This window comes from Podarcis filfolensis (assembly GCF_964270895.1).
Source record: "Podarcis filfolensis genome assembly, chromosome: 7".
Taxonomy (NCBI): Eukaryota; Metazoa; Chordata; class Lepidosauria; order Squamata; family Lacertidae; genus Podarcis; species Podarcis filfolensis.
Genome location: NC_139603.1, coordinates 19,538,824 through 19,554,920, shown reverse-complemented (window position 1 = coordinate 19,554,920; position 16,097 = coordinate 19,538,824).

The window sequence follows — 16,097 nt, the reverse complement described above, 5'->3', positions numbered from 1 at the left end:
TGGCGCGAAAAAACTTCCTCGCGTCCTTCAGCATGTCACTATTCCCTGCCATCAGGGGCCTCACCCAGTCTCTCGCCCCCCCTTCGAGATGGCCAATCACAAACGCCACTCGCGATGCCTCATCGGGAAAGTCGTTAAACTGCAGTTCGAGAGCATACTGCATCTCTGTCCTAAAGGCTTGGTAGTTCCTGGGGTCCCCCCCAAACTTCTGCACCATTCCTGGCATCTTTCTTGCTAGTGTAGCGCCTTTTGCCTTTTCTGCATCCTGCGCCCTCCTTTCTTCTAGCCTCGCCGTTTGCATTGCTAGCTGGAGTTCCAACACTCTGTACCTTTCTTCCAGACTTGGACTTTCTCCAGCTCCTGCTGCTCCTCCGGCTCCGGCTGGGTTGCTCATGATGCCTCTCTGCACAAGCTGCTTTCAGGGACTGTCCGATTGCTGTGATGGGATGGTGAGCTGCTTGTGCGTAAAATCCTGATCCCTCAGAGTTTGGCTAAGTCCCCAAACCTCTGTCTGTGATGGAGCTCCTTAAGCATGGCTCCATCAATCGCTCGTTGAATCGGACAGTGGGCGTTTACGGAACTTCTTCCAGCATAAAAGCTCCTTAACGGAAACGCGTCTTCTGGACTCTCGGCGTGACAGTTTCCGCCGAGGAGTGGGTGTCCCTACGGGAGGTCCTGAAACCTCCCCACTGTTCTCGCTTGAAGTGTCTCTGAGCCGTCCCTCCGACTCACTTTCCCTTGGAACTCCACTTCTCCCCCTGCTGGTCCCCTCCTCCGCTGAGTGGTCTCTCTCACCCTCCATGAGCCCTTTCACCTCCTTCGTCTCAGATGACAGTTCCCTGACAGGATGAGAGTAAGTATACCTGAAGGAGCGTCTCCACCCCCATTGCTCAACCCGGACACTGAGGTCCTCCTCCGAGGGTCTTCTGCTGGTTCCCTCACTGAGAGAAGTGATGTTACAGGGAACCAGGCAGAGGGTCTTCTCAGTAGTGGCACCCACCCTATGGATGTCAAGGAGATAAAGAACTATACAACTTTTAGAAGGCATCTGAAGAAAGTCCTGTATTGGGAAGTTTTTAATGTTTGATGTTTTATTATGTTTTTATATGCGCTGGAAGCCATCCAGAGTAGCTGGGGAAACCCAGCCAGATGGGTGGGGTATACAGTGGTACCTCGGTTTTCCAGCAGCTTAGTTCCCAAACAACTTGGAACTTGAACGCTGCAAACCTGGAAGTCAGTTTTCCGGTTTGCGATCTTTGCTTTGGAAGCCGAACGTCCTCCTGAGCTTCCGTTTTCACTGTTGCACTGCTAATTTGCCCCCCCCCCCATTTTAATCAAAGCCTTCCATTTCCAATTGCAGGGTTCTGCGGTGATATTTGGATCTTATATTTGGTGCTTTTGTTTTTGCTATTTTATTTTGTTTTTGCATTTTTGTTTGTGTGGCTTTTTCATTTTGTGACTGTGGCTTGTTCTTCATATTATGATTGATTGTGTGACTGTAGAAATGGATAAAAGTCCCCCATCCAAACAATGACTATCGTCAGTGCAGGGGGGAAAAATGATTTTAATTTTTATCATCTACAATACTTTCTTATTTATTTTATGGTACAGTACATTGATTATTGCTTTCATTTTATGGATCTATGGTCTCATTAGATACTAAAATTCATGTTAAATTGCTGTTTTAGGGGTTGTTTTTAAAAGTCTGGAACGGATTAATCCATTTTGCATTACTTTCTATGGGAAAGCATGCCTTGGTTTTGGAGCGCTTTGGTTTTGGAACAGACGTCTGGAATGGATTAAGTTTGAGAACCAAGGTACCACTGTAAATAATAACATTATATTCTTCTTCTTATTATTAGCCTGAGGTCAGCCCAGTGAGCTTCATGGCTGAGTGGGAATTTGAATACTGATCTCCTGGGGTTAAGGGGGCCGAAAACGACTTGTTCTCTTGATGCAATTAATACAGAATGACCGCTCCCCGCATAAAACGGGGGGCGACCTTTGCGTGGACGCGCACAGCCCCTGGATCTGCTCCATCAGCATGGGCTTGGCTTTGCCTTCCCTCAGGTGGGATACCTGGAGGTCTCCGCCTACCCCAGTCAGCTGTCCAATCCCACCTGGGGGAAGTGTTGCCAAGGAGATCAGGCCAGGTAGGGGAGGGATTACCTGCCCACACAATAGAGGGAAGATCTTACCTGGGAATCCTCACTTGGCTCCAGAGCTTCTCCCACCCTACCCACCCTCAGTTAATGCTTTATTTTGCAGGTTAACGTTTCCTCACAGGTTTTGCAGGTTAACCTTTCCTTCACAGGTATGCGGGCGCTGCTACGTCAAGGTCGCTGTTAAAGGGCCGGAAAGGAATTTCCCTGCATTGGCAGGTTTTGCCTTTCCCGTAGCAAAACGTCACAACTTTGGTGGTATCAGGCCTTGGGCGGAATCCTTTTGTCCATCTTCCTCTTTGCAGTGGCAATACCAGGGTTCCCCGTTAAAGGGGTTTCTGAAGGGAGGCTTTGACCGTACGCCGAAAGGTCGTCATTGCTCTCCCCTGCGGCGGCGGCGTAACGGGGGCAGCTATCTCTGCTTGAACATATGTTCTCCAGAGCCGGCCCATTCCCCACACAAACACTGGATAACCCTGATGCTCCCTAGGTCCCAGGCTGGGGACTGGGGAGGGAGAACGCTCAATGCCTGAGCCAAGGTTTACCCACATTTGAAATTTAATAAAGTTGTGGCTAATTTAATCCCATAGCACATTGTCTTGAGTCGTTATTCCACATGACGGGGGGTGCCGCTCGGGATCTGGGGACTCTGCCTGTCCACACAAATGGGAACTCAACTTCAACTTGATTCTGCTAGATTTTCCAAAGTGGCTTTCATGTGTGAAAGGTCACATAAAATGTGAACATGATCAGGCATAGAAACAATTGGAAGACTGAATAAAATGCAGCCTGCGTGTAACCTGAATCTGTCAGAGTGTTCTGACTATGTGGAGTCTCTTCTATCCAACGTGATCCGATGACTAGTCAGCTTTGCTCCCTTTCTTACGTCCTTTCCCCCCAGGCAACCCCACCTCTCTTCTCTCTTTGTTACTTTTGTACTTGGATAAATTAGGCCTCTGGAAATAATAAAAAAAGCAAAGCACACTTGTCTCAGCTTCATCAGAAACGATTTTCCTCTGGTTGTTCGCTGACAACCAGAGCCACCCTTTTATCTAGGAGTCTGGCTGCCTGGCCCTCAAAAATTCATTTGAACTACTTAAGCATCCCCTAGTGTCCTGGTGATGAAGTAAGCATCCTAATTTGCTTCAATGGTTTCATGTTTTTAACTCGCTCCTTGCTTTGGGTGCTTTGTAGACATAAAACAGCACTAATACATTTTAATAAATAACAGCAAACAAAATCAGTGTGCCACTGAAATACATCCAGAGTCACTGAGGAGTATGGATCTTCGAATGAACTTTTTCTCTGTTCGTTCTCCTCTCACGCATGCAGAGTGGTTATAAAAACCTAACACATAAAGCCGTACAAGCATATTGACATTTACAGAGCCCCAAAGATCATTTACATGAAAATTATGGAAGCCAAGTGCTGTTACTTTTGTAGGAAAGAGAAAGCTGCATAGATCAACGGCAATATAGACCTGCTTTAAGTTATTAATGAAAAGAATGATCATGTAGTTAGTCTTGTTATAAGCTAAGTCAATAACTATGGAATATATGCTCTGGGTACAAAGAGGTGCGAAGAATGTTTCGTGCCTCTTCTATGAATTTTATTTTTAACAATAGCAACAACAAGAAGAAGAGTGATTTCACGATCAATGCCTATGTGCTTTACAGAACAACAACAAAAATACACATCCCTGCCCACTTACCTGGGAGTACACCACCTTGAACTCATTTCCCATGACTTATTTCCAAATACAGTGGTATTTTGGTTGCGGGTCAAGGTCCCCAAGCCACACCCCAAATAACTCATACATCAAACATAATTTTTGTTTAAGGTTTTTGGCATGATTTTGGCCACAACTTTATTTAAATACACACCATGTGAGTGGTTGCTTAGGCATTGGTTACGACTATCTGTCCTTGCCCAGGGACAGAACTGACTTCCGGATTCCAGTGGAAGCCAGTCAGGGAAACAAATGTTGGGGAGAAATGAAGCTGGGCATCAGTCCCTCACTTCTTACCCTTATGCTCCTGGTGGCTTGCACGGCCCAAGTCCGATGCCAGGGACAAGGACGAAAAGAATGGCAAGCCCCTGGATTCCTTTAACGGAATTCCCGTTCCCCACCACCATTGGAGGGGTAGGCACTTACACTTCCACCAACCAATTTTAACCAATGCCTAACCACCAACCTTACAAGTTGTGACGATTTGCTACGCAGTAGGCAAAAACCAAATGGCACCAGCCAATCAGCCAGATGGACAAAATTCCTACCAGGCCCCTGCCTCAACGCAGATGACCCCATGACAGGCATAGCAAGGTCAAGCGAAACAAACCTCCCCCCCCCCCAATACAGGGAGGGTGGACGGGTGATCCGGTGTAAGCAGCCAAGAGGACGCCCAAAGCTGGGCGTCCAGCATTTAAAACCTCTGACCCCTCCTTCAAAATTGGCAACAAGCAAATCTCCCCAGCGACCCAATTAACCAATTCACTGCCTGGTTCTCTCAACACATCCGCCCAGCAACCATGGGGTGGCCTGTATCCCTCACCGCAATACGTGCTCTCTGCTAGGGAGAACATGTTTTCTCAAACGCCTTGAGCTTGAGAACCAAGGTACCACTGTATGCACACACAGGATTGGGCTGGCCATTAAGCATGCTATCCCACACACTTCAGTGAATTCAAATATTTCCCCCACTCCTCGCCAATAAATTCTTACTTATGGCAGGTCAGGTTTGGGCCTTGTGCATGTTGACCAAATGATTCCTTTTTTTATACTAAGTTTCCGGATATGGCCAGGAGGTTCAGAACCAGTAAAGATCATGTCAGGGATGGAGCCAAGGCAGAATCTGGAGCTTACTGGCTTTTCAGCTTCTAATAACGATCAGGACAAATAACGGAACACAGTTTTATTGATCAGACCAGGAAGAATCTGGCTGGTTAGCAGCAGTGAGCAGTGTGGTGTTGTTGTATATTTATTCATACCCCACCTTTTCCCCTGGCAGAGACTCAAGGCCGCTTTGTCAATTACCTACCTCTGGTTGTGTTCCTGCTGTGTGCTTGGATGGAGAGAGGGGCAAGGTGAAGAGGCAGCAAGGTCCACATAGTGAAAACACGCCAGCAGGAGATTCAGATTGACAACCTAATGTGTTTACACCATGCTGACCTCACTCCTGTCTCACCTGTACACAAGTTTTTCGTGTGTGATGTCACACTGTGCTTTTACGATCTGGCTGGGGCAACTCAGACAGATGGGCAGCATAGAATAATAATAATAATAATAATAATAATAATAATAATAATAATAATAGGAGAGAGACTTTCTGTTCCTCATCAGGCAATGGTGTTTCCACCTGCCTTGCCCCACCTAGCCTTTCCCAGACTATGACTTTGAGAACAGCAGCAGCAGCTGAGAAAAAAGGAGTTTAGGGATTTTTTAAAAATAGTTTTATAAGTTGTGCTTCTTTGTTTCTCAATCTGACCCTTTTACATGGGTTTGTATGTTTTGTGGTATTTTATGAATTGTGATTTGCTGTTATTTTTATTGATTATAGATTGGTAATTCTTTGTTGTGGTTGAACTGTTAATTATTATTTGCTGATGTTCAATTTTACTGTTTAATATTAGATTTTTGATGGATTGTCGAACATTGCTTTGTTGGCTATAAGTTGTTTATTCTAAAATTATTGTGACTTCTATATTGGATCAGATTGCTACTATTAATGTTTGATGTTTTATTATGTTTTTATGTCTTGGGAGTCGCCTAGCAGCAACACAAGCAGAGGAAGAGCAGTAGAGCAGTCCAGCCCCACAATGTCATCCTCTGCTGCTGACTGACAATCCTAACCATCACATTTTGTATAAATGATATGACAAATTGTGAGATGCTCAGAGATTTATGCTTAACGATTGCTTGTTATTTGCCATATGATAAAAAGGGACAGTACAGCTGTGAGTTGTCAGTACCGCACCATTTGCTTCCCAGTTTGAGAATCTTCGGTTTGAGCATAACAAAGGATTTTTGGATTTACGAGCAATATTTGCAGCTTGGTGGAATATCCCCCATTCCTTTAGCAGCATGAAGAGAGTGGCAAAATCCTAATGAGGCAGCAAGTCAAATAGCTCTGGGAGCAGGCTCTGTATCAAATGAAGGGGTGTGGGGTTGGGGATCCCAAATAAAACATTTTCAGGCTTAACACCCCATCACAGCTCCTTCTTTTGTACACATACCACCCGACACATTACAGTCTATGCATTCTTAACCGGATGCTCCCCAGGAGCGATTGTGCTTTACATGCCTCATACAAGATGCTAAGATGGCAGATTGCATCAGGTCTTTATGCCATGTCATTCCAGGATGTAATTGGCCCTATACGGCAAGCTATTCATGTGCAGCCAAGAAAAATGTGTGCCAAAGCATGGCGCCAGTTCTCTATAAAAAGGGCATGCCCAACTATTCTGCACCAGCTGCCTCTCCTAGCTGTTTCGTAGATTTTCAAAAATAATAAATATGTTTATTAGGCAGGAGAAAAAAATGAAGTGAAGTTCTGGGTGATTTTAATGCGTCTTCTTTTGTACAAAGTTCACATCATTGCAAAAAGATCTGGCCAGGCATCCCTCCATCCCTCCCTTACCCTCTTTATGATGTCCTTATTTATATTTGATTTGGGCCATGCCAAAATCCTGCCTCCCCCCCCCCAAAAAAATGATTAACTTAAGATGAGAAGCCAAATAAGTATCAAAAAATAAGGGTGACACGGCTCTCTTTTAACGAGCCTGGCAAGAGTTCTTAGAAAACATTATTGTTGGAGGCAGGATTGAATGGTTTGACTTCCAGAAAACTCAAAACCAGATAGAGGGAATCAAATGTCACTATATTAGAAACTGCAAAGATGTTTTTCTTATAGCCATCTGCACCATATGGTTGCCAGGGTTTGTTTTAGGTCTTATCCCAACCATGTGGTGGTCATACGGTTTTAGCATCTGGTCAGTCTTTATCCTGCTTCATGAGCAGATGAGACAATCTAAAATACACAGATTCATATTGATTCCAAAGTCTACAGGTTAAACTGAAGCAGACACTATGGATTCGTTGGGTATTATATAGGATGTGGAAATAAACAGCAGCGCTGTCACGTCACGAGAGATTCAAAGGTCATCATTAGTTGTTGGAACTGTTTGTGTTTTGGATGGGCTGACTCAGGCAGACCAACGCCAAGAAGTAGTACAATTGCAGGAAGAGCCATTGCAGTTGCTCAAAATGTCATTGACAAATTGCCTTACCAAAAATAATGAGGTTGGCCAAGAAAATAGGGACTATTGGCTTAAATCAGCAGTGGGCTGATTTAGGGAAGGGCTATAGCTCAATGATAAACCATCTGCTTTGCATGAAGAAGGCCCTAGGTCCAATCCCCAACATTTCCAGGTAGAGACTCTTGCCTGAATCCCTGGAGAGCAACTGCCAGTCAGTTCAGTGCAGAAAGAACTGAGAAAGATGGGCCCATGTTCTGACTCAATGTAAGGCAGTTTGCTGTGTTTCTATGATTGTAATGTGGAACCTCCAGCCCATGGGTCTAATTTGGCCCGGCCAGGGTCCTCATTTGGCCTGAGAGACTGCTTTCTGAAATCAAACCAAACCATGTCCATCGGTCCCCCACCTTAAGTCAAAGCATTGTACCCAATGCTCTTCCGACTCAAAGTAGACCCATTAAAATTAATGAACATGATTAAGTTCAGTGAGTAAAACTTTGTTGGATGCAACCCATACATTCCACCGGAGGCTCCTATGACACCTGCACAGTATTTGTTGATCTACATCTCCCATGATCCCCAACTGTCAAGGCTTCAGGGAATCTGATCCCTCCCACGGTGGCAGCCAAGAAGCAGAAAAACAAGAAGAGTTCTTACTAAGTAGTTTATTCAATATTCACAGAGAGAGACGAAGGAATGCGGTCTCTCTTAGATAATAGCGTTGCTCCAAGTAAAGTCCCACCCCCTCAGTCCCTCCTATTGTACGTCACCCCTGCGCCAGCTGATCTGTGCTTTATGCCTCTGAGCTTTCTGTTCTACTACTCTCAAGGCATACCTGGTTCTGAAAGGGGGCCAGAAAGGATTTCAAGAGACAATGAGTCTGTTGGCTGTCTCTCCCTTGGTGCTTCTTTTTCCTGCTGCTCCCCCAATATTTCCCAGCTTCTCCCCTCTTCAGCCTCTAAGCTGTGACCTGTGAACCACTGTTCTAAATCTATACTGTCCTTCTCTTCTCGGGTAGGTGCAGGAAGAGGGGGTGGTTCCCACCATTCCTCCTCAGTCCAGCCCCTGACACCAACATTCTTGAGCACACTGCACTGGAACCTGGGAAGCCAGAGGCCTTAATGACAGGATCTGGTCCATTCCTATCCCTGCCCATTCTGGTGACACAGATTGAGGAGGGAGGTGGCAATGACTCAGATTTCATCACAAGGTTGCTGCAAGGCCTAAGTCCTTTGAACTATTGGATGAAGTGTTTCTCGTGTCCAAAATATTCATTTCTGACATTTAGGTAAATATCCAAGCTGCTCAGATGGAGTACATTCATCCCTGTTTTCCCTCCCTGCGACATACAATAATTTCTGCACCAAAGTTACAGTAGTTATGGTTCCTGATCACTCAAATGTTGCTTAGCCACTCCATGACTATAAGTGCTTATTCTCGTCATCATGGATTAATTTTTCGAATGCTTCCATTTTCATCTGACAGATGATGAAAGCTGCATATGCGTCCTCTGGCTGCAAGCCATGACTATAAAAAAACTCATGTAAATCTATAGACATATTCAAAATTCAAATAATTACTGGGGCTCAAGGTGGGTGAGAGTGTGAAATAACAGGATTCTTTACAATATGCAAGAGGAGGAAAAATGGAGGGGCGGTGGAATCTGCCCGCAGCTGACCTGCATGATGTTGGATGCAAACCTGAACTAGTCTCTGGTGCACTTTGAGCCTCATAGCTGGAATAATTCTGTTTTTCTCTTATTTAGATACAAACTTTCCAAAGCTTCTCAGGTGGCGGGTTGTTTTATCGGAAAGTTCAGAGTGGTGCGATACACGCTAGGGATGCAATTAACATCTATGGCTTACAATTCCCAGAATGAAAATTATATATTCACTGCTAGAAATAATAACCCTCAGTAAAGTAAGGAGGCACAAATAGAAGCTTCCTTGCTCATGCAAATAGCAATTGTGGTTTTGGGCATCACAGTGGGCATGGGAGTCTGCAGGAATATTTCCAGGGGTGAGACAAAGAGAATACAAACAATAGTTAGAATCAGAGAACGGCTCTACTGTTTCTGGTATAGCTGATGGTTGAATGATGGGAAGACCTGACCTCTCAGAAACTTGCATTCTGGGTTTACCCTTCAATTGTTTCTCAGTGTGTAGACCTGGCATCCATATGATGTATTTCCACCCACAACTGACACTCTCATCTCCCCCCCCCCCCAGTTCCTATCACTTGAATTGCACTTCTGATAAAATCAATCTCTCAGTCACCCTATATTTTTCTTTTTAAAACCCAACAAAACCCCAAGCTTCCAATGTGCCAGGATAACAACTCTAGAAGGGTTATTATATACTTAGAGTGTGTTTGTGATTCTTCCGTTGAAGTTGATTCTCCTGGCATCTTAAAGTGGGCTTTGGAGGGAGACTGGCAGATGGGTCATCCCACCCACTTGCCAAAATTGGTCCAGCCAGACCCAGTTCCCCACCTGTATAATAGGTAGGAGAAGGTCCTCTGCCTGACACCACTGCAAGTTGGAGTAAGCAGTATTGGTCTGGCTGGACAAAGCATATAGCAACTTCCCATATTTCCAAAATCACTGCACCACCTTCTGTATAATCCATGCGAATACAGAATAGGCATTCCCCTAACAAGATATTAATTTTGTGACTTCCTGCATAAGAACAGCACTTGCAGATATTTCTGGTCCAATTAAGCTTTGGGTCAAAAAACACATATTTATGGTATAACAAAACAAAAGTCCATAAAGGATTTGGTAACCATATATTCCAAAGATCTCTATTTGAAATATGGGATAGGTATAAAAACCTATTAGAACGTAAAACACCATGGTGGTTGTCTCCTTTAGAAGCAATGAGTGTGAAAAAAGACAAATATGAGTAAATATTGGGTTACATATGAAGAATTAATACAAGAGGAAAGAAATAAATGGAAAATGAAACCTTATGAAGAAGTTAAAGAATTTGTAAATGATTGGCTGCACTATCGCCAAGCCAATGAAATGTTTGAACAAGATTTAAAGGAAAATGGATTTGATCATAATAAATCAAAATTTGAAATAGAAGTATTGAGTAATGATTGTAAAATATTGTCTAAAATGTATAAATTGCTGCTGGAATGGCATTTGAAAGATGAAGAGGTAAAGTCGGTTATGATACACTGGGCTAAGGATTTTGGGTATAATATACAGTTAAAAGAGTGGGGAAAACTATGGAAGGAAACATTAAAATTTACAGCATGCAATGCCTTGAAATAAAATGTGATGAAAATTATGTATAGATGGTATATTACAGCAGTGAAATTAGCTAAAATGTATAAAACAAGTAACAAATGTTGGAAATGTAAAGGAAAAGGATATTTTTATCACATGTGGTGGGAATGCAAGGAAGTGAAAAGCTTCTGGGAAATGATATATAATGAGATGAAAAAGATGTTGAAATATACACTTACAAAAAAAAGAAGCATTTTTACTTGGCATTGTAGGGGAGGATATTAACAAACAGGAAAGTAAACTGTTTTTATATGCGATAACGGCAGCAAGAATATTTCTGGCACAGAAATGGAAACAAGAAGAACTACCGATGAAAAAGAATGGCAGACGAAATTAATGGGAAATTAACAGGAAGAATCCAAAACCTGCAGGACCAGAGATTCTCAGAGGACTGGAGTAAATATTTGAACTATTTGAAAAGCAATTGTAATAAACAGATTACACTAGTAGGACTCCAAGAAGTTCTGTAATAAGGATTATGCAAAGTATTGCAGAGAAGATTATGAAGGGAGTTATTAGTTAAGGATAATTAAAAGTAATAGAGAAATTAATAAATGTAGATTATGTGATAAAGATGACCAACAGTTTATAGAAGCTATCACAGACGATGGACAGCAGACAAACGGTTGTAGCTTGTTTCCCCCAAAGAAGTTGTTGGCTAAATTAAAGTAATGGGTCAATGATAGACAAGACAGATCCAGAATAGTAAGGGTGGCGCTAAATCTCTGTCTCTTTTTCTCTCTGACCCACACCATGTTAACATGGACTCTAAATGCCTCAAAATAACATATATTGGATTCCATTTTGCACCATTGCATAACATGTTTTTAGATTGATCCCCTCCCCCCCATTTGGCTCTCCCATGGTGAGAGCCAGTGTGGTGTAGTGGTTAAGAGCGGTAGTCTCGTAATCTGGGGAACCGGGTTCGCGTCTCCACTCCTCCACATGCAGCTGCTGGGTGACCTTGGGCTAGTCACACTTCTCTGAAGTCTCTCAGCCCCACTCACCTCACAGAGTGTTTGTTGTGGGGGAGGAAGGGAAAGGAGAATGTTAGCCTCTTTGAGACTCCTTTGGGTAGTGATAAAGCGGGATATCAAATCCAAACTCCTCCTCCTCCATTTCTTTTACTTGCCTGAAATGGTGTTCTTAATATGACAACTTCATAATAGCTGGACGTATTGGGGATCTGTAGTCCCTCCTAATTCCAACACCTCTAACTTTAACTTTTCTGCTATTTTTGCCCTTTTCCCGTTCCAGATCCAGATCCATTCATGCAATTCTTGTAGCTGTTCCTTAGGGCACTGCATTGGTAATTTTTGGAACAAAACATTTACTTTTGTCAGTGCACTCATTTTAGAAGCATTCACCCTCCATGTAAGGGAAAGCTTCATAGCAGATCATCTAAGGAGAGGCTGTGGAGCCCCATCTCAAGGCTGGCCTTACTAACAACCTCAGACCTTCTGGGTGGGAATTTTGGCCCTCACATAGATGATGCTAGGATACAGTTTTGGCTGCCTACCTCTTTAGCCATCTGCTAAACAGGCTCTAAGCTGGAACAAAAGGCAACTTGCCAGTTTCCCTATGTTTTGTCTGACAAGCATGAATTAACTTTAGATGCAGCGAGCTACACTAGGTGCTGAAATATTTGTTACTTAAGGGGTTGCCTGTTTTCAGCAGCAGAAGGCATTGCTCATTTCAGTTTATATTCCAAAAGAGCACAAAGCTGACTGGAGTTTTAAAGTTAAAACAATTTAAAGTTAAAAACCCACTTTTTGAAGTGATCGAGTGAATAGCTGCACGCGGAAATGTTATACAGAAACTAGTGGTGGCGGAGATTACTGTGATAAGATATTAGGTTCCTGTCTGCTGATGTTTGTCATAGTCCTGTGCTGCTCAGCCACGGCAGTGCTGAGTGGTAGAGGCCAGCCAACCAGCTGAGTCTCAGGACAGGGCGGGTACTTGCCTGGAGGCAGAGTCTGTATGCAAGGTTCAGTCCAGTCCAAAGATCAGGAGTATCTTAGTTCACGTAGTCAGATAATCCAAGGGTCCAAGGTCACAAGAAGCAAAACCACGTGGTCCTCAGGAGCAAGAAGGCTGATCAGCAGTAGGTGCTCCTTCAGGCTGCTGCTCAGCAGGTGAAGCTGACTCCTGCCCCATGGCAATGTTGACAGATTTCGCCACGGAAAGGTCATTTAAATTTAAATGAGCAAATTCAGGAGCCCAGAATTCATACCACATCCGACTATTTGCCCATTGAATCTATGATGGTTGTCAGGAACTGGCTGGATGACAAGGAGTAGTGGGTGGCACCAACCGCCAAGGAATGCCTCAGAAGAGTAAGGCTCAAAACTCAGGAAGTGGTGGGGGGACACTGAGCACAGGTCAGAGGGTGAAGAAGGGAGGAACAGCTCGATGCTGCTATGATTAAATGGGCACAAGACATTGGTCATGACATTATGTTTGCTGACTGGGAACAGTTATGGACTACCGGTATAAAATTTACGGCATGTAATGCCTTAAGAGAGAACATTATGAAAATGATTTATAGGTGGTACATGACCCCAGTCAAGCTTGCAAAAATCTATCATACGCCCAATAATAAATGCTGGAAATGTAAGGAAACTGAAGGTACTTTCTACCACCTCTGGTGGACGTGCCCAAGGATCAAGGCCTTCTGGGAAATGATCTATAATGAAATTAAGAAGGTACTTAAGTGTACCTTTCATAAGAAACCAGAGGCCTTTCTCCTGGGCATGGTAGGCCAATTGGTGTCAAGGAAAGATAGGACATTCTTTATGTATGCTACAACAGCAGCAAGAGTTCTTTTAGCAAAGTATTGGAAGACACAAGAACTACCCACACTGGAAGAGTGGCAGACGAAGGTGATAGACTATATGGGATTGGCTGAGATGACTGGCAGAATCCGTGACCAAGGAAAAGAGACGGTGGAAGAAGATTGGAAGAAATTTAAAACTTATCTTAAGAACTGTTGTAAAATTAATGAGTGCTAAAATGTTATGGGTAATGTAAAACAGAATTGCAGTGACAAATAATTGGGCAAGAGAAAAAGGATTAAAGAAAGTGAATTATAAGTAATTGAAATTAGGGGTTGCTGGAAAAGTTTAAAACAGGGATGCAGAAAAGGGAGGTATGGGGAAGTCGTTGAAATAAGGTTTAAGAAAAAGAGGTTATGAAATTATACGTGTTTGTATGTTTGTTTGTTTGTGTATTGTCAGTTGTGTTGCGTTTTGATATATGTTGGAAAATTAATAAAAAAATTATTTTTTAAAAAAAGGAACAGCTCGATGCTGAAGAAGCAACAAGCTTTATCAAGCAAGAAGAGCCTGGCGCAGAAAGCAGTGTAGACTCCGTGGATGAAGCAGAGGTGGGCACAGTGGCAGGGCAAAGTGGCACATCCCACTTTGCCTCAGGTGACAAAACAGGATATGCCAACCCTGGGGACTACTATTCTGATCTCTGGCCGTATTATTTTTGGCTAGACTGAGCAGTGTACAGCACAAGGAGTGAAGGTTAACCAGCTCCAAATTATAGCTTCAGGGCTCAACCACAAAACGTTGGGGGAAATGCACTGCCTGTAGTCAAGCAAGCAAAGGGCAAGGGCAAGATATATGTCAGGGATAGGGTACCTTTTCCAGCCTGACAGATGTAAGGGACTGTCTGGACACTGAGGAGTGGTGGCTGGATACTGATACTGGATGCTGGTACCAGGAGAAGATGAGCTGAAGACTGACAGGGAAGAAGGGATCAGTGATCTGGGGGAGCTCGCAACAGCCATGAGACGAGAGGCATGAGGAGCTGCAGAATTGGAGAGTGACGAACAAGAGCGGCAAGAGGGGAAAGTGTGTCACGCTGGTGTTGAATCAGGGGCTTCCACACCTCCTCCTCTTCTCCTGCTCTACTGTTTCCCAGAACCAGGCAAGGACTGAAGAGGGAGGAGCACAAGCAGGTTACATGCAGGCATAGTCGTCGGCTGCTTGCATGCTGCTCAGGTGGGGGAGATATATGAGTTGAGATCAGGGGCGGCACCTCTCTGTTGCTGCAATTACCTCAGTGGCCACATACCCAGGAGTAGCTAAGAGACATAGGACTGCGGCTATAGAGAAAGGTGACCAGTTTACCTTCAAAGCTATGATATTAGCGGGAAAGGCAAATAGCTTTAGGTTGGAAAGATAGAGAAAAATGGACAGCAGAGGTATGGAATAGTTATTTCTTTGAACTTATTCAGTTGGACATTGTCACAGCCCTGTCACAGGAAACAATGTGGAAGGTCAAGTCCACCACAATAAGGAACAGATGGAACCCCTATCATCAATGGATAAAAACTACTGAAACAAAAGACATTGGGTGGAAACTAAAAACACTATGCCCGTGACTGAGGATAATAGTTTGAACCCTTCCAATGGATATGGGGGGGGGGGCGGGAGGGAAAGGAAAAAATTGCACAGGAAATTTAAAATTGGAAGTAGATAATATAATGTATGTAAAAATTCTGAACTCGAATAAAACTTCAAAAAAGAAAAAGAAAAAGAGAGAGACACAGGACTGAGGGACATGCCTTTTCTTAACTTGCAAGTTGGGTTTTGACAATAAAGATTTAATTCTTCACTCTAGACATTCCTTGCCTGACAGTGCCCTGACAACAGACGTATCTTCCCATAGACAAGCTTGTGGAGGCCACATGTCAGGTGGGCCAGAGGCAAAAGTGACATCACACTGAATATGACTCTTACTTGTAGAGTAGGCGCAGCCTTGCAAATATCTGAGGCTTACACACACTCCAGGCAGATGAAAGTCATCTTAACACAATTCAAAGGCACCTTGGATTGTACCCAACTAAGTTCTGCTCAAAGCAGATCCTTTGAAATCAATGGAGGCAATTTAGTCTTGTTCATCAATTTCAATGGGTTTACTCTGAGTAAAACTAACATTGGGTACAACCCATTCCAGCCAGAAAATAATACAGAAGGAGGGCATAGAACAAGGCAAGTGGGGGGGGGGGGAATGTGAGAGCTCTTTGGGCCTGGGTTTCCCTACCCCTGATTTATACCATAGCTATTTATATACAGTATATGTAAATTGACAACAACAACAAGCTATGTGCAGAGACATGTAATCATATCACATACAAGGCCTTGATGATGACCATGTAGTAAAACACTCAAAGATCATAGTTTGGAAAGATACGGCTTGCCTGTAGTGTTTTGTTAATCTGGTCTTAAACCTTCTTCTGTTATCAAAATGATTTGATAGACGGCAAGGCTATTCTACAGCCTAGGAAACATTTGAACACCCCCCCATGTCACTGAATATGCAGACACATGAACAGTTGACTCCATGAAGTTATTAAAACAGAGTCCATCTCCGAT